Consider the following 24,303-nt stretch of genomic DNA (forward strand, 5'->3'; position numbering starts at 1 on the left):
TAACATATTTTTCTTTAAATGAACTCTTTCCTCCTTAAATAAATTGAGTCTTGTTCTAAGAAATACTATTAATTTATATATTTTATGGGTTATCGCTCTCTCTATTTTTCCTAACACACACCAAAATGAACACATCAGTAAATAAAGAAAGGTCCAAAGCTCACTTTGGACAGTAGAGAGATAATCTTCACATGAATGTCTGGCACAGCAGCAGGCCTTCTCAAAGTGTGAGCCCCCTCTCTTCTGGCCATCTGCCCTGGGAAGAAAGTGATCATCATTTGTAAAGCCTGGTACCCCCAGCTCTTCCCTCCAAAAGCCCCCTACTATATCCCAGAAGAAAGGAAAGTCAACCTTAACTCTACCTCAACCCAGCTCACTGACATGGCATTAGAGTTAAAACCAACTTGGCTTTGCACCTTGGCTTAAATATATGGTAAAGCACAGAAGTGCCAATCCCAGAGCCAGAGAAAAACACTTTGTCCAACCCTACTTGGTACAAAGTCTATAAATCAAGAACCCATCACACATGCACACACACATAACACATGCGTACTCAGACACACACACACAAACTCACACAGTTAAGCACCTACACATATTCACACAGACTGTGACACACTTACCCACATTCATATACTCACACACAGCATACTTGTTCATGCACACCCACACACTCACACTGCACAATACATTCACATATTCACACACACCCTTTCTCGAGCAGTTAAAGACCATTTCAACTTTTAAAAACTTCTTAATTTGGTTTAATAGCATTTCAAGTTTCACAGGAGGGGGGCAGATGTAGGTCAAGTAAGTTTAATGCTGCCTTAAAAAAATAAGTGGAAACTATGGCCCTGGCACGCAAGGATGGCAAGTGTAACACTGGCAGAGAAGGGAAAGGTAAGCTCAGAGAGCAAAGGGGCCAGCAATTTTCAACACTGACGTATTCCCTTTGCATATGAAATTCATAGAAATTTTTTGCTCTGCCACAAAGAAATCATGCTCTGTAGCATTAATGTTTAAACAAGTGGTCATTTCGGCTGATCTTTTGTTTCCTTCTTTTTGATAGAGAGTTTCAAGAAATACTTCACTTTTCTCTTAACTGCACCCCCATAGAACTGGGAGGGAAATTGACATTGACAGGTGACATTGAGCCCCCAGGTGCGGGGGTACTAGAGGGAGGGGCGGGGAAAATGACATTGAGCCCCCAGGTGCGGGGGTACTAGAGGGAGGGGCGGGGAAAGTGACATTGAGCCCCCAGGTGCGGGGGTACTAGAGGGAGGGGTGGGGAAAGTGACATTGAGCCCCCAGGTGCGGGGGTACTAGAGGGAGGGGCGGGGAAAGTGACATTGAGCCCCCAGGTGCGGGGGTACCAGAGGGAGGGGCGGGGAAAGTGACATTGAGCCCCCAGGTCTGGGGATACTAGAGGGAGGGGCGGGGACTGTGGTGAACTGATGAAGACATGCTGTGGCTAAAGGGAGTGGCCATGACTGAGACCCTCAATTGTCACCATGCAGGAATGCACAGCTCATTTGGCAGATCTCCCAATGGTCCCAGAGAAGCCAGAAATCTGGGTTTTTATGTGGAATCTCCTAATTTTTAAATGCCGGCAACTCATTCAAATCAAAACAATCTCAGGCCAAAGCAAGCATATCTGTGGGGTAGAGGTGGCCATGGCCTGCCTGTTTGTGACCTCTGACGAAGAAGGAAGAAAGTGGGCCTGGAATCAAGAGATCCGGGTATCACCAAGGCTCTGAGACCAACTTCTTATGTGGGGCTCCTCCTTGGCCTGTCCGAGCCTCAGTTTCCCCACCTGTATAATGCAAGGGCTGGCCTAGATAACAACCACGCTCTGCCACCCAGGCCTCTCTGAAAAGCACTAAGTGGAAAGAATGGCGTATCCAGGCCATGAAAGGGGCATAATTTGACACCGTTTCAAAAACCGGGAATGCAACGAGAAATGTTTCTCTTCCCCGGCTGAGGTTTTTGGAGGCAGTGGGCGTGTTTTTTAAAAAAACACAACACACCAAGTCAGGAATTTCATCAGGAAAAACGTGGCAGCCCCGAATGGGCTCACATCTGGGGATTTGCTTGTTGCGAGTACACACTGTTCTGCCTGCCACAGACAACAGCTCGAAGCTAGAGACACTGCTCCTTTGGGAGACGGGGAGCAGTAACTGCCCCAGATTGGCCTCCTGGTGAGCACAGCAGAAATACAGATAGAGGCCTCCCATCTCCAGTAGAGAAAAGAAAAGGCCAAACTGCAAAGCTCTCAAGCACGATGTCCCAAGCACGGCCCCCTGTCCCCACACTCCAGCTTTGAAGGCAGGTCAGCCTTTGCCTAAAACTGAATCCAACTTTCTAATTCCCTCTCTCAAACAATCATGGTCATGATTCCCTCCATGTGCTGAGTGTGACGATGGGGCTGGCATAGTGCTCAGTGCCTCAGCGCATTATCTCCTTGAATCCGAGACAGAAACTCTTCTTACTCCCTGATACGGTTTGGCTGTGTCCCCACCCAAATCTCATCTTGAATTGTAGTTCCCACAATCCCTATGTGCCATGGGAGGGGCTAGGTGGAGATAAGTGAATCACAGGGGTGGCTTCCCCCATCCTGTTCTCATGATAGTGAGTATAGTTCTCACAAGATCTGACTGTTTTATAAGAGGCTTCCCTCTTTCCTGGGCACTGATACTTCTCCTTCCTGCCGTCATATGAAGAAGGATGTGTTTGCTTCCCCTTCCTCCATGACTGTAAGTTTTCTGAGGCCTCCCCAGACATGCTGACCTGTGAGTCAATTAAACTCTTTCCTTTATAAATTACCCACTTGGGTATGTCTTTATTGGCAGCATGAGAATGGAGTAATACACTCCCACTCCACAGATGAGAAAACTGAGGCTCCCATGGGGAAGCCATCAAGCGGTGGAATCTGGTTTTAAGCCTACGTCCACAGAAAAATCAAAGCCTTTATGCCACTGACTACTGTTTTTTTAAGTGTGAGTTCTGCTGTGGAATATTCATCTTCATGAGGTTAATCCAACAAATTTGTCAGGGAAAAATGTGGGTGACAGATCCACTGAGCAGACCTGACGTGTGCCCAGCGTTACCCGCTGGACAGCTCTTTAGGAACGAGGGAGAGGTCTCGACTCCTGGGTGGTTTCTTTTGCAGAGTTCTCCTGTAGTCATTTCCTCAAAATGAAGAGGAGGAACGGGACTGAGAAAGCCAAGAAAACACAGTAGGACAGCAGAATAGTAAAGGGGTGGGAGGCCTGACCTGGCCACGTATCAGCAGGGCCATCTTAGGCATGCTAATTAACCTCAAGTCTCTGTCACATCCTCTCCAAAATGGGCATGATAAAATGGACAGAAGGAGATGATCACACATTCAAACACCTGGCTCAATGCCAGGTCCACACGAGGTGCTCCCATCTCCTTTCCCAACCTGCTCCTCCCTCCACCTCCCATTTCAGCAAAGGGTAGCTCCATCCTCTCAAATGCTCAGACCAGAGGCCTTGGAGTCACCTTGGATTCTTCTCTTCATATCGCTTCCCAGAGCCAATCCCTCAGCAAATTCCATCAGCTCTATCTTCAAAACATATCTAGAATCCAACTCTTCTCCCTGATCCTACTGCAGCCACCCTGGTCCAAGTCACTGTCACCTCCCTGCCTGAACAGTCTATTAACAGTTTTCCTGCTCCACCCTCTGCCCCCTGCAGTCTGTTCTCTTGGCAGCCAGAGGGGTTCTGCTCTACTTAAGGCAGATCCTATCCCTCCCCTGCTCAGATCCCATTTCTCCAGGGGCTCCCACCTCACTCAGCTTAGAAGCCAAAAATCTGACCCTGGCCTCAAACACCCTATATTATCTGCCCCTGGTTACTTCCCTGACCATATCTCCTGCCCCTCTCGTCTCACTCAGCTACAGCCACAATGAACTCCTGGTCATTCCCGAACACAAGAGGCACAACCCCACTCAGAGCTTCTGTGTGGGCTCTTCTGACAGATGGTTTCAGGGAGGCCTTGCTTGCCAGTGATGTGCTGCAGCCAGCCTATACCAGCCTGCAAGAAACAATTGTTAAATGTGCATGAATGTTGTGAACCTCTTGTTAAAATCACTGATCGCTTGCAAGTGACCATGGTGGGAGTATTTACACCTCTGTAAGTGGCAGAGGCTACAAATCAGGATCTTTAATTTCCAGAGAACCAGTTTACCAGCATGCCATCACTGTGGCCAAACTATTTAAAATTAAAATTAAAAATTCTTCTTCCCTGTTCTACCTCAGTGTTTCCCATCTACCTCCCTCCCCTCTACTTACATTTTCTCCATAGCAATGCCAAGACTCTCTGTCTTACTATTTGCTTTTTTACTGTCTATCTTCTTTCACCATCAAACAAAAGCTCCATGAGGGCAAGGACTTGTCAGTTTTGTACACAATTGCTTGCCAAGTGCCTGGAACAGTGGCTGCCTCATAGAGGTGTTCAATAAATATGTGTTCAATGGATGAATGGCAGCTGTTACAGTTATTATGTGAAACCTTCACATGGATGGTATTTCAGACACTCAACAGGATTTGTAACACTGGGGGAAGGCCAAAAAGAAAAAAAAGTCTCACCGTGTACACAGTACTAGCCTAGGAAAAAATGAGATTCCTCCCTGAATATCCATGCCTTTGAGTTTCCATGGTAGACCATGATTAGCAGCTGCGAACATGTAGTAGGCAACATTCTGAAACTCACTAAGCCTCAGCTCACAGAACCAGAGCTACAGGAGACATAAGAGACATCCAGAGGTCATCTGGTCCTTCTGTTCACTCTCAAATAAGCCCAACCACTGCCCATGCTCCATCTTCTATTTGCAAGATTATTTATTGATACATAATAATTGTATATATTTATGGGGGGTACATGTGATATTTCGATACATACATACAATGTGTGATGATCAAATCAGGGCATTTAGGATATCCATCACCTCAAACATTTAACATTGCTTTGTGTTGGGAACATTTCAATCTTCTCTTCCAGCTATTTTGATATAGAACATATTGTTAACTACAGTCACCCTACTGTACTTTTGAACACTAGGACTTTTCTTTCTATGTAGTTGTATGTTTGTATCCATTAACCAACCTCTCTTCATCACCCCCACCTTCCCAGCCTCTGGTAACCCTCACTCTACTCTCTACCTCCACGAGATCGAGTTTTCTAGCTCCCACACACAAGCGGGATGATGAGATATTTGTCTTTCTGCATCTGGTTTATTTCACTTAACATAATGGTCTCCAGTTCTATCCACGTTACCTTCAAACTTTTTGCAAGTGGCATCCACCATGGCCTCGCTCAGCTAAGAGTTAAGAAATTCTCCAAAGACTCTTTAAAATCGTTTAACCTCTCATTCAACACTGAATTCCTTCTATAACATCTCAGACAGGCAGTCATAAACAGCCTCAATGGTTGGCAAGTCCACTTAGGACTAAACCAAAAATCAGCCAACTCATAACCTCTACTGCCAATGCTGGGCCTGCCCAGGCACCATGCAGAACAGCAGCTTTCCTCACTTATGGTGACTATACCAACCTGGTGGTGAGCGCCTGGAGTACAGGGACCTGTTTACTTCTAGATGGTGCATCATGTCCACAGGGACATGTTAGATGCCATCCTAGAGTATACAGGGCGTACACACACACACATACACACACACACACGCACACACAATTATCCAACTCCAAATCTTAATAGTGCCAAAGTTGAGAAACCTTGGTTTACCCAAAGACAGATGCTTTCTCCCTTTTGTAAATACCAAGGACCAACTTGGTTTACACTTCATTTTCTTTTCTTTTCTTTTCTTTTTTTTTTTTTTTTGAGACGGAGTCTTGCTCTGTCACCCAGGCTGGAGTGCAATGGCCAGATCTCGGCTCACTGCAAGCTCTGCCTCCCGGGTTCACGCCATTCTCCTGCCTCAGCCTCCCGAGTAGCTGGGACTACAGGCACCCGCCACCTCGTCCGGCTAGTTTTTTGTATTTTTTAGTAGAGACGGGGTTTCACCGTGTTAGCCAGGATGGTCTCGATCTCCTGACCTCGTGATCCACCCGTCTCTGCCTCCCAAAGGGCTGGGATTACAGGCGTGGGCCACCGCACCCGGCCTACACTTCGTTTTCATACTTCTAATGGAGATCTAGATATAGGAATATTTCTTTTCTCTCTTAAATCTACAGTAGGAGAGCCAACAGCATGGTCCCAATGGTAAATGGTAACTAATCTGAACCTCGGTGTTGGAGAGACTATAGGGAGAGGTAAGGACTTGGGTGAACTAACTTATCCACCTAAAAGGGACAGACATTTCCCAGCTCCAGTCAATTGCGGTCATGTGGAAATGTGGGCACAGTGTTGACAGATCTTATGATGTTTTAATTGGAGCCAGAAATTTGCATTTTTGTGTGAAAGATCCAGATCTTCAAAGTTGGCTCCATTCTATTTTTTAAACGATCTGCAGACCAAACGAAACACATCTTGGCTACCAGTGTGCAAGCTCTGTGTGCACCCGATGTCACTGCCATGCCCCGAGATGGAGCATGAGAAAGTTCAATACAGGAAGCAACGGGAGCAAAAGCTCAGAGCAGAAAAAGAAATCCAGGCTGACCACCAGGGGCCTGGGAATGTGTGCATCGCCACAGCAACCCTTCTACTCCCAGTGGTACTGATTCATCTCCCACTTCTCCTCTGAAGCCCAGTGCATGTCCTATGCTTGGCTGGAGTGCCTCAACTTTTGTAGCAGAGACCATGAAAAGAGATGATGAGATGGTTTGGATGCATGTCCACACCCAAGTCTCATGTTGAAATGGAATCTCCAGTGTTGTAGGTGGGGTCTGGTAGCAGGTGACTGGATCAAGGGGGATTGGATTTTCCCCTTTGGTGCTGTTCTCATGATAGAGTTCTCACAAGACCTGGTTGTTTATAAGAGTGTGGCACCTCCCGCCTCTTTCTCCCTCTTCCTCTTGCTCCACCATGTAAGTCATGCCTGCTTCCTCTTCGTCTCCCACCATGATTGTAAGTTTCCTGAGGCCTCCCCAGAAGTGGAGCAGATGCCAGTATCATGCTTCCTGTACAGCCTGTGGAACTGTAAGCCAATTAAAACTCTATTCTGTGCAAATTACCCAGGCTCAGGTATTTCTTTACAGCAGTACAAGAACAGACCAATACAGATGACCCACCCTTAAGATGAACATCCTTACTTGAAATAAGTAAGACAAACACCCTCACTTGAAATAAAAGATAACCTTCCAGGCCCATGGGGAAGAGTATGTGGAGGGCAGAATAGTAGTAGGTCTTAAAAATACTGACCTAGTAAGAATGTTTGAGGAGAAAAGTAAAACATGCACACAAAGAGTGTAACATCGTGCCTGGAAAAACCACAAATTTCATAAACAGCACTGTAGTCCAGGAGGAGAGGGGTGGAGAAGGCATAACAATAGGTACAGTTTGAGGTCTATAAGGAACTGGTCCACCCACACTTCCAGAAAATGCTGCCGACTTCACTTTGGAAATCTACCTTTCTCTCCATCCACATCTCCACAGGTGGCACAGTACAGAATCCTCCTGAACAGAGATTAAGAGATGGGCACAAGACCTGCATCTGAGCTCTTGAACCAGCTGTACCTGAAACCAGCCCTTCTCAGAACTTTTCATGTCCCAAGGCAATAAATTTTCCTTTTTCTTAAACCAACTCAGAAGTAAGTGTTTTGTCACTTACATCTAGAGCAATCTCCACAGCTAAGGTGACCACTGGCTGGGATTTTGCTTAAGCCCAGCTTTGGGGCTGGGGAGGCTGACGATGATTTCGGTATTGTCAATGTAGGCATCTCAGCTCTTAAAAAGCTCCTGGAGCTTTCCTTACTGCTTCCCACCTGCACCTCCATTGAATTACTCAACTTTCCAATCTCCTCTTGTAAAAGGCTTCAGAGCCCACTTTCCCCCTTTTGTCGGTAGCCATCGGAAACTATCACCCCACTTCTTGCAATGGGAACAACACAAGAAGTTCCTTGCCATTCTAAACAGTGGCTGACAACCATTTATGAGACCTGCAAACATTTCACCACTCTTAAATCAACCCCAGATGACATAATCATCATCATTACGAAACTAATGAAAACCCGAAGGAGGATAGATTTGGACCATCTTGCCTTTCCCCATGATGAGGGAAATCAGGAAAAAGTCCTGAGAAAGACATAAAAATGAAGCAAGCTGATTGCTCCTTGGAAGAAGTCTCGGCCTCATCCCCGTGAGATTCAAGTCCTACTTTTTCCTGGAAACAATTTTTAGCATCTCTTGGCATCCTTTCTGGTCAGGAATTGGTAAAAAAAAAAAAAAAAAAAAAAAAAAAAAAGAGGCGGGAGAGAGGCTTAATGCCTTTTCACTGAAATTTGATTCCCAGGGTCTGTGTCGATGTTTGGGAGAGGGGTTGTACACTATGAGCCTGGAGGTATATTTCTGGTGGTTCCTCATAGCGATTTTGAAAGTGGGACATTTCTCTTAAAAATTCAGATTTTGAAAAATCAGAACACCTGGCAACATGGAGCCCATTCCTGAATGGCACCAGGTGGAGTCCCTGCTATTAGTATACCTACTCCACTAATTCTTACCTGTTTGGGCTCTCTGGGTATCTGCAGTTGCAGTCATTAATTTCAGATTTAGGCTCCATGTACTTTGAAAAATCATTTTTAAATTATAATAATTTTCACTCTGGACATGACTGATTGACACAGAATGGCAGCTGGGTTCTGAGCAAGGCCCTACCAGAACTGGCCTCATCCTCCCCGCCTTCCTTGTTCACTGGCTGCTCTCAACTCAGAACTTTTGTCCTTGCTACTGCTTCTTTCTAGAATGTTCTCCTGCATTTCTTCAGCGCTGTATTCCTACTGCCTCCCCTGGGCATGTTCTTGTCACCTTCTCTTGACTTTTTTCTCCGTGGACTTATCATCATTTGATATTCTGCATACTCTCTCTCTCTCTCTCTCTCTCTATATATATATATATATATATATATATGTTTATTTTCTGTCTCCTACTTAACTGTGGCTCCACAAGGAAGGAGATTTTGGTCATTTTTGTTCTTGACTGCATTCCCCATGTCCTGAGTAGGGCCTGGCACACAGCAGAGGCTCAATACATATTTTTGCATGAATGAATAAATAAGTACAGTTTCCATACTGAAGAGGAAATGGAAGCGGGAGGCGCAGTGGAGGAGAAAGGTGAATGGATGAAAACCCAGAAAGTTTGCACACCTTGCCACTGAAAACCAGGGAGATGCTTCGAGAGAAAAACATTTTCCCCATATAAAAAAGGGAACAAGAAATAAAATGAAAATCATGAAACTAGAGCTTAGAGCTGACGTCAGAGTTTGCATAGACAGTCGCTCCAGGCATGATTGTTTTTGTTTGTTTGTTTGTTTGTTTTGTTTTTTCAGATGGAGTCTCCCTCTGTCACCCAGGCTGGAGTACAGTAGCACCATCTTGGCTCACTGCAACCTCCACCTCCTGGGCTCAAGCAACTCTCCTGCCTCAGCCTCTTGAGTAGCTGGGACTACAGGCGCTGGCCACCACACCTGGCTAATTTTTTTATTTTTAGTAGACATGGGGTTTCACCACGTTGGCCAGGCTGGTCTCGAACTTCTGACCTCAAGTGATCTGCCTGCCTCGGCCTTCCAAAGTGCTGGGATTACAGGTGTGAGCCACCGCGCCCGGCCTCACGCTTGTTTTTATGTGTTCCTCTCCACCTCTGACCCACGGCACCCAATATCCCTCACACATCTTGAAACAGGGTGACGAGTCCCCACTCTGCCACAGGCTGGCCATGTGGCCATGGGCAAGACCCTCCCGCAGGCTGCTGCTTCCTCACCTGGACAGATTCTAACACCGATGGCTTGCAGGCTGCCTGTTGAGGACTTAGCTCGGGAACTTCTCAAGTGGAGACGTGGAAAGCCGGTCTCTTTGGCTCAGTCTTAAGGCATCTGGAAAAACCTGAGCTATTTTCCAGCTTCAGCCTCACAGCTCAGGCGGTTTTCCCTTCTCTTGCACTCCAAACTATACCAAACTGCATTTGTGCCTTGTAGGAAGATGTGATTTCTAGACTTAATTTTTCTTCCACAGGTAACAAATAGTTTTTAACAATCACTGTGTGTGTCAGGTGGTCTTCGATGCATTTGTTATGCAGAGTCCGTTATTTTCATGTCATCAATGGGGAAACTGAGGCTGAAAGAGGTGAAGGAAGTCCAAGGCTAGTAAGTGGTAGACTGTGGATTTGGTCGTGAAGAGACTGGCTTCTGTACTGTACTGTACCCTAAAGCTAATGGAATACACAAATACATCCTCGTAAGAAACTGAAATATTATAACTGAGATTTAACATCACTTTCAGCCCCTTCTCATGCCTGTCCTTAATTAATTCATTGTGCAAGTAAGTGAGGGTCAAAGAGTTTAATTTTTTTAATGGTGGTTCAAGAATCAGGGAAGTCAGGGGTTATGAAGACAAACTCTAGAACCATACTCCCACATACAAAGCCTGGCTCTACCCCTGCACTTGCTGGGTGACCTTGAACCAGTCACTTAACCTCTCTGTGTCTTCCTTTTCTCACTTAAACTGGGAATAGTAACAGTACTTTCATCGTAGAATTATTGCGAGGAATAAATAAGTTAATGCCTATAATCTTTCAGAACATATCCCGGCATAAAGTTAGCACTCAGCGATTATTTTTTATCAACATTATAGTCATCCAAAGGTTAGTTATTCTTCTTTCAAAGATACAAGACACAGACTAGATGTGCCTGGACACTAATGTACTCTGAGATGACTTTACTGATGTCCCTAAGACACTGCATTTGTTTCATTTTATTCCCCTGAAAACAGCGCAGAATTGCAATTCTGGTTAGTAAAAGGTTCTGGGTATTTGGGTGGAATTTGTTGTCGGCAGCCTGCAGGGATGAGTTTTAAAGCTAAAATACTTTATTTTAAATGAATAGATCACAGGGGAAATTTCGTATCATCAGAGTCGTGTTTCTGAAACTTTCCTCATGAACTCTGCCATGGCTGTGTGCCACTTTTGCTATTAATTACTTGATGGACTTGGTTTTTAAACCATATTTGTCTTAAGCAGTAAAAGATTGTGAAACCTTTTGTTTGAAATGCTTTTTATATCTTTTCCAAATGCATAAGATAGAGACAGAACTCTAAAGAAAAAAAATGTTCATGTGCACTTCAAGTTAATATGGAAAGAGTGCCCACATCATTAAAAAGAAGTCTGCCCTTCAGATACTAAGAGATCCTTCCAGAATGTCTAAAGTCCCCAAACGGTAGCTACCTGAAGAACAGTAAGGAATGTGCCCAGGGGCAAGTAAATTTCATTTTCTCCCCTTTCTTTGAGTACTCCTGGGAGTGGGTCCAATTCCACAGTATCCTAAGAATTCCATTGTCATTATATTTAAGTTGTATAACAAATCCTATACAGGAGACGTCTGCTCCATGGGCTGGTGGGGAGACTGAGGCTCAGAGGGCTCTTGTGATCTGCCCAAAGACACACAGCAGGTTGGTGATAGAGGGGGCCCCATACCCTCTCCAGGAGCTGCCCAGCCTCAGACAACTCTGTCCTACGGCCCCGCACCACAGCCAACGGCCTGGTCTGGTCTGAGGAGGAAGTCACTTCATTCTGGTTGGCAAGAAATGGCAGGGATTCTTGAAGGATTTCATCCAGAAAAGGATTTTGCAACCCACTTATGTTACTTTTTCCATTTGCTGTTCAAGAAAAAATCCACTGGTTCTCAATGGAATGTGGGGTAAAAGGCCACAGAAACTCAGGCTCATGGAGGATGAAGGATGCTATTGAAATGTAAGAATAGATCATAAATAACTGGTCGGTCAGGGATGTCTCTCCGGTCCACCATGATTGCTTATGACCTTGTTCCAGGAGGGCTGTGGGTCATGTGGTACAACAGGCCCACGCTTTGGATCAGACAAACCTGGAATGGAACGCCGCTGGGCAGTCACCCGATCTGTCCAAGCCTCAGTTTCCACATTTGTTAAATGGACACATCTATATCATGGATTTTTTTTTTTTTTTGAGAGGATTAAATGAGCTTTGTGAAAGTGTCTGGTGTCTGGCACATAATAACTCCTGCGAGCCATTTTTACGTCGCCTTCTTCCCTCCTCCATTCTCCTCCCTGAATATTTAGATTGTTTTTTATTTATACCTCTCAGAGGCATACCTGTATACTTTAATTTTTCAAAGTCCCAGAACTCAGGGCAAGTTTCATTCATTAGATAACAGCAGAAGATTAAAACTTCCATGGGGAGAGCTAACCCTTCCAGACTCCCACCACCACTTTATGCAGTAGGTGCACTGTCTGTGTTTTGTGAATAGGGAAACTGAGGCAGAACTAGGACTTGAACCTAGGAATTTGGGCTCCCCATTCTGGACTCCCAGTGATCCACTCTGCCATCTGTAAAACCTGGTGAAGACTACAATGCTACAACTTAGACTAGGTTTGCTCGTATAGCGTATCAGATCTGGAAGGTTCTGAGTAGGCACCATTCAAAGCCAGGGTTAGGAGGGGCCATGCGTCTTTGGCAGGATCGAGTAGCAAGAGAAAAATGAGAAATATTTTGTTTTTCTTTTTCAATTCATTAAGGCTTGTTGAGGGGAGCAAGAACCTCATTTTTTTTCCTTCCCATTACTTCCCTTTTATTTCAGGGGAAACGTGCATTTCAAAGACTGCTCAATAGCAGCGTTGAAGTCTCAAGTTCAATCACAATGTCCCCATTGTGGCTGGGGGACTCCCTGGCCTTTAAGCTTGGGTTATAAAAATTTGGTCTGAGCCCAAAGTCTGGCTTTAATAGAATATTTTAATTTTGTTTAATGAATATTATTTTAAATCTGTTTGGCAGTTTTAAAATGTGTTCTTTTATTTTCAAATGAAAATTTACTAATGTTCAGTGCTTTCTTGGGGGTGGGGGTACACCAAGAAATGGGGGTGATAATAGTACAAGCTACCATTTATTGAGTGCTTACTATGTGCCAAACACCCTGCTGTGTGCTCTGTGTGTGCCAGCCACTCTTCTAAGCTTCCCCACTACCCCAGGATGAGTAACTGCTGTCCCGATGTCTGGGACATTGAGAGGGTCAGACCCCTGCCGGAGATGGCAGTCTGTGAATGATGGACTGATTTAGGCTCAGACCAGATCTGTCTGAGTCCACGGCCTGTGCTATCAACCACTGTCCAACATTCTCTCGATACCTGAAATGACTCAACTGGTCAATAGCTTATAAATACCCCATTGACCCAGGGTGCGGTTCCCCATAATCTCAATAGCTAGCTTATCGAACATTCAATGTAGGCAGGCAGTGGAGCAAAGCTAAGTGTTTTCCATGTATCGTCTCATTTATATTCTCACAATGGCCCTATGAAAGTTATTTTATTATTATTGTTACTACTATTATTATCATCCCAAAGAGTCTAAGTAATTTGCTTCAGGTCAAACCCATAAATAACTGTAGCTGACACTGATATAATTCATACCACTTGCCAGCCGTAGTTCCAAACACTCCATGTTTGTTCATCTCCACGACAGCTTTCTGAGGAAGGTGCATTATTACTCACTCTGCTTTACAGATGAAGAAACTGAGGCACCGAAAAGTCTGGTGACTTACCCCCAAGTTAAACACAGGCGTAGGTTAACACTGAGAGGAAGTGTAACCTGAGCAGCCTGGCTCCTGGACTCAGGCTCTCAATCTCGAGGCTGAAAGTCAGTACCCAGGCTGAGGTCCGGGAAGTCTGATTCTCTACATTCCTCCTCATTCTGCACATGCACTGAGGGAAGCAGAGAGTTGCTGTCGGCTGGAGTGAGCCTGAGGCACTGGAAAGTCCCATATGCCTGGTGCGGTTTTAGGTGCCGAAGCCGCGGCACTGCTCTTACCGAACCAGACATGGCCTCGTGGGTGAGGGTCTACAGACTGAGGTGTTTCCTCCATTCTGCTGCTCAAACATTAGAAAGCTCAAAAAGTCACGTCAACACCCTCTGCACCCTCAGGAAAGAGGAGGCCACGGGATACTGGTGAGAACACACTGGGATCCTCCTACTGGAGATGCTGGATTTGGTCCTTCTCACCTCTGGCTCTCCAGTAAATAGCCCAGAACACAGCTAAATAAGTGTTGTTAAGTCAATGGATGAAGGAATGAAGGCACTTGTAATTTTCCCCTATCACTGTGCAATGTGTCGAGCACATCGGAAGCACTTGATAATAATAAATTATTGAAATGGAATATGAAATGTCCCAAGTGCATGTTATTTCTGGTCTACAAAGATTGTCTTGTCATATTGCAACAGCTTAGAGGACAGCAAACTTTTTCTGTAAAGGGCCAGATGGCGAATATTTAGGTTTTGCATGCCATATGGTCCCTGTAGTATGGCTGTTCAACTCTGCGGTACAGGGCAAGAGCAGCCATAGGTGATGGCTTAGGCCACTAACTGCAGTGATGCTACCACCATTTCCATCGGCCCAGCCTTTCTTTCATTTCTACAAGGGCAGATTCAAAATCTTGTGAGAGTCTGCTGGCATCTCTTACTTTCTTAACCTGATTTTTGTACCTGACCATCAATAAATATCTACAAGGCAATGCAAGGGGAAAATGACTTTAAATCTAGCTCTCCAGGGCAGACAGACGGAGAAACGGAAGTTCTTGTTAAACCAAGGGAGGAGGCTGGATATCCTAGTGGTTAGGAATCCAAAATGGGTTTAATCCTGGCTCTGGCACAAGCCATGGGATCCTGGACAAGTTATTTTCCAGACTCAGTTTCCACATCTGTAAAATAGAAATAATAACAACAGCACGTTCCATCGACTGCCATTTGGAGTACATATAAAGTATTTCCACAGCACAGTACCTGGGACATAATAAATATTCAATAAATAATAAGTATTCAATAAAACCTGTGATTCCCAAACAAGTCTTAAAACTCTGTGTTTTCTTAAAAACAAAAGAAAATCCCCAAAACTAATTCACTAAAAATAAGCACAAAGGAACTGCAGGAAAGCATTTCCAAAATCGGGTTCCTCAAGGTGCCCCGGGGGGTCCCAAGGTGTTAGAAAAATTCTCCACTCTAGATCAAACCTCTAGCAATCCCCCCGACCTCTCTGTGCTTCTCCCTCAAAAAAGCCTGATTCTGCGTCCTTTCATCACTTTGTCTTTCTTGTGGGTGCCTGAGCAACGCTGAAACATTTTGAGCGTTTTAGACATTTGCTGAGTTTAAGGCGTTCTTTCTCCCCTCCTACCCCTCTCCCCTCCTCTCCACACCCCAGCCATTAACTCCTCCAGGGAGTACGGTCTATTTAGCAAGAGGAGAGCACTGGACAGCTTGGGCCCATCGCAGACCGGAGGTGAATCATCTTCGGGGCTCCATTCTTTTTCATGTCTGGATGGGGCTCAAACTCTGTTGACAACACAGGCACAAGTCACAACTTGTTATACCATGTGACACCTTCCAAGCAGCGGACGCTTGCTACTCTAGGAGCCACACAAAAGGCCAGAGGTACATGATTCTCCTCGGGGCTCCTTCCTCTCCACCCGCTTCCCAACCAAGAAGGACACGCAGACCTTCGCTGGAGAGATCAGTGTTTCCAGAACACCCTGAAACAAAAGTCCTGATATGTGCAAATAATACACACCCACAAAAGAAAACAACCTCTTCGCGCTGACACCCTGCCTCTCCGAAGAGGCCGTTTTCTCCCTACGTGGAATTTCCATCAGCACCTGGGTTGGTACCAAACTCAGGACACGGTGGACACGCTCTCTGACTCTGTATTTCAGGAAGCTGCCAATCAATAAAGATTTAAAGGTGTGTACTTAAACCTTGTATCTTAAATGCTAGAAAACACAGTGGGAACAAAAAATTGTTTTGGAAACGGTGAATACCTTAACCACAAAGTGACTATAGGAAGGGAATGGGAGGTGAAGAAACTGACCAGAAGGAACATTTTCATTTCATTTTATTTTCAGCTTCTGACTTCCGCATATCCAAATACGAGGTAGGAAACATCTGCTTTGGAGTAAAATATGGCCCCAGAACCTGCTTTTTCTCCTGAACTGTGAGAGGGAGCCATGGGGAGGAAACCAGAATTTCAGCCTTCCTATCTCCCTTTACCACAAGGACGCCTTCAGGACCCAAGTCAACTGAGATCTTTCAACCATGGGCTCAAAAACCTGCTTTCTGTGTCCACTTCAACCAAACATGTCTAACAGGCAGGAATTCAGAGTTGGCCAAGGGAACAAGAACTAGTGGTTTTCACCCTGTTTTGGTGACCTTCATAGGGCTTATTTATGCACTTCAAGCTCATGACCTAATACATGTTGGTTTGGCTTCTCTTCTCATAATAGCAGCCTGTAAAAAGCTTTTGAGAATTCCCCGTGTTTTCTCATTTTGGGTCAAGAAAATAAAATCGATATCTAAGTAACCTTAAAAAAAAATGGCCTGCACAATCTAAAAATTTGGAATGTTTCCACTAGGACTAAGGATATCTCTAAAAGCCTCAAAGATCATCCAAATGAAGTCCAACATTTGCCGTTTTTAAGGTGAGACATTTGGTAACAGAGTATGTGAGAATTAGCTAAGAGGGGCTTTTTGACATAAGTCAAACAATGACATTTAAAACTCACGTTAAAGCAATTACTGTGTGGAATTTTCCTGTGTTTTTCTCATTTCTTAAACAGAAGTGTATATGTTTTCAGCATAGCTTCTTGCTGTAATTTTCTTTCTTGACAAACCCACATCGTACCATGAAACCCAAACTATGCACGCTGCAGAAACAATAATGGTTGAAACAGACCCGGCTGTCTCTGGCATGATTTTTCTTTACAAAATTAAAATGTCTTTTGACTAATACACTGTATATTTCAGTTATGAAAGGCCATTCTTGGGAGATGAATAGAAAAGAAAGGGGAACTGACAGATTTAGCTGATGCGAGACAAAAGTAAGTTGCCATATACAGTAGTTAAACCCTCCAGTTCCTCATTCTTTGGGGAAAAATATGTTGATTTTATCATTTTTCCTTTAGTTACATTAGCAGAGAGTTGACAATTCTCTGAATGACTGCGAGTAGACACGTTCGTATCTATTACATCTGGGAACACAGACTTTCAAAAAATGTAACTTTACTAGACACTCAAAAAGAAAAAAGAAGAAAGTCCAATGCCATTGAAATTACACACATTTTCACATTACTGACACAACACTATTGATACCAAATGACAAAAGAGTTTCTAACCTCGATTTTCACTTTGTTCATTTTCAAAGATGTTTAAATTGGCGTTGTGGCACATCTAAGTTCCTGTTTTAAATTTCTGCGTATATCTGAAGGCAGAGGCAGACTTTTCAAAAATGCACGAGCAGGCACAACTGTGTTCTGACTACTGTCATCCAAAGGCGATGACAGCGCTGACGAAGCCCCTGGATCCTGCCAAATTTCGTCCCAGAGACGCGTCTCTCAGCCCCCACTGACCTGCAGCATGCTGGTTCCAGATTCAGGCAACCAATGGTCTCCCTTAACGTTCAAAGAGGCAAAGATAAATCATTCCGGCTACCTGACTCTCGGCACCACCTGTTCCAAATTATTCTTTGCTCTCCAAATGTTTAAAATCTAACCCCGAAACAACACCCACCCATAGCGATCCAGCACCTTCCGGTAAACTTGACTTGGGCTGTGTCTACCGTAACGTTTTAGGGCCTTTCCACTGCCGGTAAATTTATTGACTCTTTTTAGGACCTGAAACGCGTAGCGTTAGTATCGAAGGAATAAATCAAATTAGCCCTTAAATAAACCGTCATTTTCCTTTACAGAACCCAACCGGCTAAGGGTCATGGCTCACAGAGGTCTGTATCTGTGTTTCTAAATATTTAATATGATTCTGTTTCCCCATTTCAAACGACAGTGGCAAAAAATGTCAGGGCAGGTTCAGAAAATAACTGTGTTCTGCACATTTAAAACCATCCAAATTCAGCGTCTTCCTTCAAAGGAAATGATAGCAGAAATGTTTCGAGCCAAAGCTTGTACTGCACATGGATAAGGCATATTTTGCAGAGAAGCAAAAGCCTAGATTTCATTTTCACTCAGCCTGGCCCTGTGGTAGTCACTTGACCTGCGACTCAGTTTCCTTGTTAACAAAGTTGAAATGATGATAATAATACTCAAAGGGTTGCAGCAAGAATCGACTTTAAAAATACACGTGAAGAGCTGACTGCAGGCCTGGCATACCAGTTCTCAATAAAGAGCAGCTATTTTCATCGTTACTATTAAACAGAAGGATATAATTTTTAAGTCAGAGAAATGACAAAGGAACCCAATAGGATGAAAATGAACAGAAAGAAATATGCACTAAAAATAAATGTATAAGCCTTTGGCTTCCTTCATGCCTTTTCCTCTGAATACACCTGGCAGGTACCTTGAAACTGATTTTAAATAGCATGCCGTAAAGAACAACGTCCTGCCCCTCTAATTCATTTACAATGACACAAGTGGGTCTGCAGCCTCAGTCACTGTCACTTCAAGTTTTTGCCACCTGATGAGGGGGCTTATCCTGCTCTGACTAGAAGAGGGTGTTAGTCAAACACCATTAGGCCAGTTACGATCTCCAAACAGTGAAAATGAAGTATTGTCTCCAGTGAATTCTCTGCTAATTGTTTTCTTACCAGAATCTTCTTTTTGTTTTGTATGTTTAGGACCCTTTGAACTGCCACAAATGATAGGGGGGAGAAGTGGGCCATTCAGGAAGCTGTTACGATGTTGGGGGATGGAGATCAGGGAAGAGGATTGGGAGTGAGTGAGGAATTGTGGTGTGTGTGCGTGTGTGTGTTTTCAGTCAACAGGCTGTGTTTTCTTAACTCTGGGATTAATTCTCTGTAAAGAGATTCCTTTTGAGCAGAGTCTACCAATTCCTTTTTCAGAAGTTAACTAAAAAAACAAAAACAAAAACAACAAAAAACAAAACAAAACAAAACAAAAACCCAAAAATCCCGGTTCGTTCCACCAACAAAACACAGTCTTAGTAACACTCAGAAAGTCCAGCCTTTGGAGGTAATAGACTAACCAACTCCTTCGCCCTCACAAACCTCACAGATAAGGAGAACCGCATCATTAGGCAAATTCTCCCTTTATCAAAAGTCTCTGGGGAAGAAGATTCTCCTCTCTCCCAAGGAATTTATGTCTGGCCAGGCAGTCTTTCTTTTCATCTTGCGCCCAGGTGGGAAGCAGTTAAGTTTTTTACCCTGCCCCACACATGACACCAATCTTTCTCCCCAAGCCTTTGCACGCAAGCACACAGCATATACCTAAGACCTGAAGACACTGCCTAATACTTATAATTTATTCTTTCCCAAGCATCTTTGTGTGAAGGCGGCCTGCCCAGCAAAGACAAAACTCTACCCCAGTCACAGCTTCCTCCACACTGACATCATGTGCATGGATATTTAGGAAAGGCATGTGTCTAAAGAAGGCACCTCCACTCCCTTCATTTTCTCCTGACAGCCACAGGCTCTCTTCTCTCTCTGCCCAGAAAGGCATCTGTCATAAGCGGCTTGGAACCTCACTTATTCACCATTACAGCCTGCGATTTTATTATACAAGGAGTTTATTGCTGGCCTAATTAGTTTCAAACTGGGCATTCCAGCTGAGGACACCTAAAAAACATCTGGTGGAAGGAGAGAGAATGAGTCCTTGCTCTGAGCTGGTTACGGTTGGATTTCTGCATAACTCTGGTCTCTTGCGCCCGGCGCAAGTTGTCTTTGGAAAAGTAACTGAAAAAATAAGGAAACGGTTTCTTCTTTGTGGGAAAGGAGTCATCTTGTCACGGAGGATCCAACAACGTCTTAAAGTGGACGTGCTTGGACTGTGTATATTTTTTCACAAACGCCTGGGGTCTCCATAGCTTGCTCACCCTAACTCAAAATGTGCTTAGTTACAATACAGAGCCTTTTTGCTGAGGGCTTTTCCATTCTCCCAACAGCAGCTAGCATTTTATCAATTTATCCATCTGGAACAAAGTTTGCAATCTCTTACATGCAATTTAAAGCAGAAGGAATACCACATATTTGAAACAGCGTGTCTTGGGCGTTTTTGCCAAATGGTAATCCTATAACAAGTCAACAAATCATACCTCTTTATGATGTGTTTAATGCAACACAAAAGACATGAAAAGAAGATTCTAAAACTTACGCGATTAAAACTTTTTAAAAAATCCTACAGTATCTGGATACACATCTTTTTATTTTATTTTATATTTCCTATAGTTTTCTGATATTGGGGGATTGATTTATGTGTTGATAGAGTATTCTTCTACACATGGTCACTACACCAGGTGAGCTATTTTAAGACAGAAAAGAAAACTGCCAATTCCTTTCAGATCAAATAGTGAATAATATTGTGAAGCTAAAGTTACAAGAGAATGGGGACATATAAATTGCTTTAAAGTAAAAAACGTTCAGGCTCTTTTGGACCTAACCACATTGGTCTATTCACAATGGCAAAAGTTAAGAGTTTCCTATGAGGCAAGGAGATTTTTTAATACCAACACGATTTAATGCTTAGTCAAAAGCAAGATTCAAACCACTATCATTTGTTATTTGTTATATAAATTATAGAAGAACTTACCCAAGTGTGACAGTGTCTAAATGCAGAGATATGTAAAGGATGAAGGAGCTTAAGGTGATGAAGAAAGAAAAGTGGAAAAACATGAACACTTATCGAGTAAAATTGTGAAAGATTCTTTCACAAACATTATTTTGAAAAAGAGGTTCTCACTCTCCTCCCTCTTTCTCTTTCTTTGTGTACCTCTTTTTTTGTGTGTAAGCAGGATGGTTATACGTGTATGTTAGTTGGTAACAAATGGGTCATAGTCTGGTAAGGTGCTTACTAGTTCTGTATCTATTATGGTCACAGACATTTCACTCAATCAAGAAACGGCTCATGAAATTAATAGATTCGGCTTGAAATACAATTGTCCACTGGTTATAATTTCCTTTGTAAGGGATCTCCCTAACTCAAACATAATTCAGTGCTCAAATTCTTACATGATGTTTGTAAATCATCCCCCTGCCCCTCCGCCCTCGCTAACAGCTAGACTCCGATGTTCACCTCTTCCACTGCACCTCGTAATTAAAAGGTACCTCTTACCAGGGGTGATTTATACCTCCACGTTATATTTTAAAAAGTAATTAAAGATTACATAGCATTTCGGGGAAAGGGGAAAGAAAAGAAAAGGGTATCCATAAAAAGACCGATCCAGCATTGGTCTTGCTTTTTAAAAAGAATTCAGAGCGCGGCAGGGTGCACGCTGTCAACTCTCAGTCTCGGCTTCGGCTTCGGGGAAGTAGGAACCTCGCACTGCAAAAGGCGCTTCCAGTTCAACAGCTGAGAAAAGCGCACTGAGGTGTTTGCGATAGGGGTGGTACGTTCAGCAGTCACGCTTTCGTAGTATTTTCTGAGTTTATAAACTATTTATTTAGGGGGGGCGGGGAAGGCAGGAATATATTGAAGGAGCTTGGGCCAGCACGGCCGGCCGTTTAACCTCCAGACTTCATGACTAAAAAACAATTCCATTTCCCACTTTCTCCCATTACAATGAAACCCTTGCCGCCTTCTAAACACCCTTCGGATGCAAACTTTCCTAAGTTTCAACTCTACTCGCAGCAGGCGCCAGGATTCCCTGCCCCGGTTCAAAGCCCCAGACCTGGACCAGAGCGGGCCGAGCGCAAATGGACTTTTGAAAAGAAATGTATCAATAGCCAGAAGGTAAAGGCTCAGCGGGCCGTTCCAGCCCCATCCCAGGATTCCAGCGGTTGGCTCTGCTTCTTAGTTACCCCATAAACACCACCTGAGGGCTTGAGTTTGTGGAATGGGGGAGCGCCCCTTATCGCGAACCTCCGGGACCATAAATCGAACAAAACGCCAAGGACCCAGCCGCGTCTACACCGCCTGCGCGCCATGCACTTGTCCCGCGCGCGGGAGAGCAAACTTCAGGGTAGTTGCCCCAAAGCGCAAGGGGAAACTGGGGCCCGCAGCCTGGGAGAGCCTTTCCCGAGGGGGCTCTGCTGCTGTCCCCTCTGCCCTTGTGCCTTCGTGGCCCTGGGAGGCCCGTGCGCCCCAGAACGCCCCGACAGCTGCGGAGGCCCCGCTCGGCGAGTGGCGGAAAGAGGCGCAAGGCGAGGGGGTGCCGGTGAACAACCCCCACCCCGCCCGGCGAATCCCGGTGGGCGGCCTGGGGTGGGCGCCGCGGGCGGTACTCACCGCGCGCAGTGGAGAGAGCGCCCCGACGCGGTGCAGGCAGGCGGGCCGGTACGGGTCGGACGAGGCCGGGCTGACTGCGGCGGGCACGTTGCTGTCTCTGCAGTTGCCGCTGCCTCCGCCTCCTGGGCTGCCGCGGCTGCTGCCTGCGCGGGGAGGACCGGCCCCTTCCCCTCCCTGGGCCGGGCCCTCCCTCTGCCCCCGCCCGGGTCCCCGCGCCGCTGCGTGGGCGCGTGGGGGCGCCGAGGCGCGACGCTGGGCTCCGCGGGCGCACACACCAGGCGGCTGGACGCGGGGCGCGGGGCTGTCTGGCCCTGCAGCTGCCGCCGCGCCGCTTCCTGCGCCTGCAGCCGAGCAGAGCGCGCTCGCTCTCGCTGGTCCGGGAGGCCAGGGCCCAGCCTCCTTCCCACCCACCGACACCCCGCACCTCCTCCCTCCCCGGGGCAGCACATCCTCCCTGCAACCCAGGCATGACCCCTGTGAAAGGAACGACGGCTCGGAGAGGACCTCGATGGTGACACTAACATTCATTCACTCAACCACCCATTCATTCATTCAAAATACATTGAGCATCTACTGTGCCAGGTGCCACTCCTGAGAGACTCAGCTAGAGCAAGACAGACTAGTTTTCTGCCCTCCAGGAACTTACATTCACATGGAGAGGCAAACCGTAAACAAATAACCAAGTAAAAGAAGCAAGACAGTTTCAGAAAGTTACAGTTACAAGGAGAAAAAAATACATACACATCTGCTGTTGGGGAGTGGAGGAGAGGCGGTCATTTTAGCTAGAGCAGTCAGGGAAGACCTCTCTGAGGAGGTGACATCTGAATTATGAGGAAGTGCCACTGGTGTGGTATTTAGGTGAGAACGGTTCAGGGGTCTCCCCTATGTTTCACCCATTTTACGGCTAAGGAAACTGAGGTCTCAAGAGCTTAACTGGTTTAGTGAAGGTGAGAGGTATAGCCCCCTCCACCTACATGCCCAAATCAAGGCACCCCACTTACTCCATCCTCTCGTAGCCACCCCCCTTTTGGTCTCCCTGACAATGAACTGTGTTAATTGGAGTCTATGCATGCCTTTCCTATCCTGTCACCCGCTCTCTAATGTCTATGAATTCCACTGTGGGATACTCAGGATGCTTCAATCCAAAAGCAAAATCAACCACTGTCATTTGTTAAGTGCAGTAAAAGAGAGGGCACCCAGGTGAATCCGAATTTCAGAGAATCGAGGAATCAGTTACAGTAAATATCTTATGTGATAGGTTGTATGTACTTATATTTACAAAGCATTTCTTGTTCCTCTGAAATTCCAGTTTAACTGGGTGTCCTATATTTATACTTGCAACCTTAAGCTCATCCAATGCCCAACTCTTCCTTAACTCATGTAATCCCCGAGAGAGACCCCAAGGTAGCTGCTGTCAGCACACTCATTGAATAAATGAGCAGGTCCAGGCTCAAAGAAGGCAGAAAGTGACCGAGCCAGGAATGAAATTCAGGCCTGGCTGACTCCAAAGCCCTTGCTCTTGAGCCGTAATCTTCAATTCCAGTTGTAAGGTTACAGGGAAGCTGATGGAGGTTAAGTTCTTGGGCCCCTGACTTGCTTGGACCCCTTTCTAAGGGGACTTAGAAAAGTGTTCAGATGGTTGCTTGTTGATGTAAAGCTTACAAAAGTCCTTTGCTTTGGACCTTTGGCTGCAGGCAGTAGAGACTGCTCTCTTTCCATTCCGATTCCCTACCCCCAACTTACCCTTGAGTAGGGTGGTGTCGGGTGGCCGCTGGCATTTTGGAGGAAAGTTGAGTTGGGAATTTTGTGATGTTTGTGGTAATTTTCAGCTTCTTAATATTTGAATTTGTTGTGATTTTTTTTCTTCATTTAAAGAAATAGTCATTTTCTTATCTAATCTTGGACTCATAATTTTGTACTCTTTTTCTTGAATAGGGGCTGCAAATTGCACATGTTATCAGGCCTCACCATTCCTGGACCCACC

The 24,303-nt window shown here is 45.1% G+C and overlaps 1 protein-coding gene across 1 annotated transcript in view; it reads right to left on the reverse strand.

Moving 5' to 3' along the window:
- EYA2 (EYA transcriptional coactivator and phosphatase 2) overlaps positions 1 to 22,478 on the reverse strand; it is a 284,816-nt gene extending 262,338 nt beyond the window's left edge. Inside the window, exon 1 of the mRNA XM_008015099.3 lies at positions 22,320 to 22,478. The gene's annotated coding sequence lies outside the window, so the exon portion shown is untranslated. The remainder of the gene's footprint in view (positions 1 to 22,319) is intronic.
- Positions 22,479 to 24,303: the final 1,825 nt, after the last annotated feature.

This window comes from Chlorocebus sabaeus, chromosome 2 (assembly GCF_047675955.1).
Source record: "Chlorocebus sabaeus isolate Y175 chromosome 2, mChlSab1.0.hap1, whole genome shotgun sequence".
NCBI classification, from domain to species: domain Eukaryota; kingdom Metazoa; phylum Chordata; class Mammalia; order Primates; family Cercopithecidae; genus Chlorocebus; species Chlorocebus sabaeus.